Below are 5,000 nucleotides of genomic sequence, written 5' to 3' on the forward strand. Positions count from 1 at the left end.
TCCAGAATTCTAACTCCTGGCGCAATTATCCTTAAATTTATCTCAAAGATATCGCATAATATCAGAGGACGTATTCTTGACATGCCACATAGCAATCTGCACCCCTAATAGCGTTTACGCTTCGGAGGGGAAGGGGCAGAATAGAAGGGGAGCCATATCAAGGTTCCCCTAGTTCTCATATTACTATTGAGTATCATAACAGGGCCATATCCAAGATGGCGAACATTCCTTATTTTGTAACGAATTCGCTCGGTGGTGTTCCCTGTTGATCTGACATTTTCAATCGATTTTCGAGGATTATTATAATTTATTCTCCAGCTTCTTTCGCCTCTGGGAAGTTGAGTAGTGAATCTTTGCAATATGTGTTTTTTAGTTCCTGTCTCACAGGGGAATTAGAGAAATTTATTGTGATTAGGAGATAGGCCTGTTACCGGAGGCGCCATGGGCGCTGTCGTTCGTTGGGCATGTGTTATTTAGTTAGTAGAATGACATTCCCGGATTCAAAATAGCTATAATAAATTATTTTTGAAGCTATTTAGGCATTTTATTTTTATAAAGATATTTATATGCATAAATTTTTCCTTTTTCTGCGTCGATCGTATATGTCAGAGTTTCGGTGATATAGATAACCGAGATCTCGCCTTGCCTAGGTAACCTAACCTAGGCAACATATACTTTCGACATTTCCCCATTACCCTCACGTATTGGTTATCAATTCATTGGATATTGATATCTCCTAGAATTATCATATAACCGATACTCGTCTCTATTAGAGATTTTAGGATAATCTCTTTTCCCTCTGAGTGTAGCCTTAGGCTACAACACTAATGGGTCGGCCTTGAATTTTTAATTCAGGCATGACTAGTCTAGGGTTTTTCTGTCTCGTCCCTTAACAGCAGATGGCAAGTTTTGGGATTCGGTCAGAAACTCAGAGTATTTAGTCTCGTGTCGGCAGTCGGCTGGCAGGGGAATAGTCATTCCCCTGCCGGCTAGGCTGCCGGCATAGGAGGCTAGCCCTCCCTAGGCTACACCTGAAGTGGTTGTATGATGCCGCCATCTTCTCCCTGTGGCCTAGTAGACTAGTCCTATGCTCGCAGACCCTAGGCTGAAGTGTAGTATCTTTTAGGCCTAGGATGGCGTGGCACTGGAACTCTGTTTCTCCCTAGTTGAGAGGAGGTGGCATTGCTGCCATACCTTTAACTGTATTGGCACACCCTAGGCTGGAGAATAGAAGATTCTCCTGCCGCCTAGGATGGCGCCGATACTGAAACAAAGTTTCTTCAAGGTGTTTAGGTCTGGCAACATTGACGGCTCTTATCACACCTCATATAGGACCCTTTTTCCTTCCCCTCTGTTCTTTTATGATACCTGTGTCCTGCAACCTTACCGTTGCCGGTGGGTTGCCAGTACCGGCCAGACTCCCTCTCTACTGCCATTGTCCAGCTGCCTGCGGCTATAGCAGCAGCATGCAGCCATGACAACTGCCAGCGGCCATGTTGGATGCCGGCGACTATGTGTCTTTCAACTGTCACCGGCTATGACGGCGCCGGCAGCGATGCATACTGCTAGTAGCCATGCCATTTGTCGGCAGCCATGATGGCTGTAAATGGGAAGTCCCTTCTGTCTCCAAGGTTCTTCAGTTCTCCCTTGGACTGCTAGCCTCAAGTTCTATTGTCGGAGTACTGCTGGCCAGACCGACACAGATAGGTGCTGACTCAGCCGGCAGTATGCCAACTGTACTAATACTGCCGGAGGCTAGCCTGCTGGCAATGTGTCGGCAGGACCTTGCCGGCAATAGTACTGTGGCTGGAGGGAAGCCTGAATGTTACATTCTCCCCTTCCATTTGAACCTTATTCCTGGAGAAAGGCAGTAAAATTAGACTTTATATCCTTAATTACTGTATACATACACAGTAATAGGTAGCCTTCACTCCATGCTATCTCTCTCTTTTTTAGCTATCATGCTGGATGTGCGGCAAGAACTAGCTATGCTGGCGACATGCCGGCTGATCTACAGTATATGTTTTACAGGTAGTCAGTATATTTGCAGTATAGGATATACTGCAGATAGAAAACTACTGTATATATTATACTAGTAGTTATTTCCAATATATCTCGGGTATCCCTACCCAGGTATTTGCTGAGCCCAATCCTACATTGAAAGATTATAACTTCTTCAATATTCTGATTAGAAATCAGTTTTAGATTACCTTACAATATTAAATATTTCAAGGGCGGGGGTGTTACACTCATAACCCTTAAAGGGTAGAACCATTATTTTGAGTCTCCCTGATCAGAAAACTCTATGATTTAATTTTGTAAGGGAGGTCACAGCAAATAGGCTGGTTGGGATACACAAATATATGTCTTTTATTTTTCTTAGTCTAGTTGGCGTCATGCCAGCTGGACCATGCCAACAGATGCTTGCCACAAAGGCAGCACGTTGGCTGAACTACATTATATATAATTATACAGTAGCCAGTAATTTGCAACATAGCATATGCTGCAAAAAGAAAACTATATTATGATTATACAGTAGTTATTTCTAACATATCTTGGGTAACCTTGGCGAGCTTCTGCTGCTACCGCTCCTATATTGAAAGAATAGTATTTCTTCAATATTTTGATTGAGGAATCAGTCATCCTTACCCCACAGTGTTAAAAATAAAAAGGGACAGTGACTTATACACTTTTCTACCCCTAGGGGTTAGAACCCTTTTAGTTGAAGTTACCTTGGTAGAGGAATATCCTTATAGTTAACACTGAGGGGAGGTAACAGTATTTGCTTGCATGGGATACACGGGTATGTGTCTCCTACTATCCCTTTATAGCTTACTATCCTAAGCTATTTTCTTAAAAGATGACTTTTGCAGATTGATTATCAGTGAGATAATCAATTATATACTTATTCTGTTCTTTCTTTACAGGAGGAACACCAGATAACTTGTGCTGCAGTCTTCTGTAAGATCAAGAGTAAGTTTTTTCACGGTCATAATACTTGCAGGTTTCATGCCCCCTGCAATATTATTTCCGAATCCCTACATTATTGGAACCCGCAGGTTTGCAATGTATGTCACACCTTAATGTCCGAGGGTTTAGAGAATCCCAAGTCTATAGAGACTAGGGAAACAGCTCGGTACAAATTATGCAACTGGGTGAGGGGCTTCCAGAAAATCTCTCCGGGACCTTACCTGCCTAATGATAGGATGCGTAAGCTACTATTTCCGAAGGCAAATATGGACATATATTGGTGCCTCAGGCACCAATTAAATCTCCTGACGGCCAGATAGTTTTTGGGAAGGAGGACAGGAAGTGCCCATGGGAAGAAGGGGAAAAGGTCGTGTCGGAACTGTTTCCACCTATGCCGGCTCTAGAGCCATTGACGTTGACATCTTCATCTTCTACCCCTCTATTAGATGGAATGGACCAATTATGGGCCCAAGTGAATAATCTAATAGAGAGCTTTCGCAAACAATATGAAAAGCAGGAAGTAAAAGGCAAGATAGAGCCTCGTAAAGCTCCACTTGTTGCTTCCCAAGGCTCATACAAACGACCCATGAATCAAGACCTCCCGACATGCTCCAAAACCAATCCCTGGAGGTTTGCGTAGCTGATGCAGATTTCAAATGGCAAACTCTACATCTCGGAGAAGATGGGTGCTGTTCCTTTGGACAAAATCCAATTTTGCCCAAGCTTTGCACTTTCCCTAATTGTTTTGTTTGACTGAAGTAGGAACTAAAGTCAAGAAAAGGAATGGAATCGAAGGAGGTTATGATTCTCGACCATGATAAGGCACAGGCTATCCTGTCAAGTAGCCTGAAAAAGGCGGGTTACTCTGTGTCGAAGGTATTTACACTGGGTAACAGGCATCCTTCCTTTCTTGCTCCTGCGTCAATTTCATTCCCCTTTATGGGGAAGGTATTTAAATCTGTTGCCAAGGCAGTGGAGGCAGGTAGGCCATGTCCTGCACTCGAGGAGTGCAAGCCTCTGTTAATAGCCTTTCCCAAACAGGAGAAGGAATATTAGATGCGGATGTCGCCAGTTGACAGTTTAACGAAGGTCTCCCTAAACTATCCGAGTTTCTCTTGTATAATGAACAAGAGACAAAGGAGAGACTTGCAGCCTCCCTATCTCTACAAAACTACATAGAGTTATGTTCAATCCATCAAAGTACCTCAGATATGCTCATGGTCTTAGCCAAAATGCATATGGCTACCATAGTGAAAGACTTTTATTCCTTTATGAAGGCTAGGGGAGCATGTAGGGAGGTTGCGTTCGCTGCTGCAACGCTGAAACATGAAACATCTGGCGTAAAGACCTCTTCCCAGATGAGGTAGTTAGGAAAGTGATTAAGAATGCCACCACAGAGAACGTAGGTCTTCTCCAAAAGTGGGGCATCCTTTCAAAGAGAAAGTCTTTCACGGATGTGGGTCCCCAACCTAAAATGAAGACAGGAAATTCCGGAAATATACCTTGGGCTGTTCAACAACATCCCACGGTGCCACAGGCAGGTGGTCAAAAATTTAATCCTACCGATCATTTGAAGCATAGAGATGCTTCTGGTAGGAAGCAGGTTCCTTCAGGATCGTTGGACCTTTGATCCTTGGGTCCAAGGCCTAATCAAGATGGGACTACGATGGGAAGTAGAAATATCTCCACCATCATTTCCTTAACTCCTATAATTCCAAACCCTCCTGGAGGAGTATACCTGAGAGCTCTAGAGCATACAGGTGGTAAGGAAACAATAGTCCATCGTATTTTAGGGAAGGCTGTTTGGTGTTCATGGGAAGGACTCAAAAAATCTCAGTCATTCTGGACTTGTCGACACTCAACAAGTTCAAATAATACAGCGAGTTCAGAATGTTAATCCTTCTGAACATATGGACCCTGCTTCAAAAAGGGGTGTTTGTAGTCTTGTCAGACCTGAAAAGTGTCCTTTAGCAACTTCCAGTCAATCACTCTATCCCCTCCTATCTCGGATTCAAGTTACAGAGGGTAAC

The sequence above is a fragment of the Palaemon carinicauda genome, chromosome 1, assembly GCF_036898095.1.
Source record: "Palaemon carinicauda isolate YSFRI2023 chromosome 1, ASM3689809v2, whole genome shotgun sequence".
NCBI lineage: Eukaryota > Metazoa > Arthropoda > Malacostraca > Decapoda > Palaemonidae > Palaemon > Palaemon carinicauda.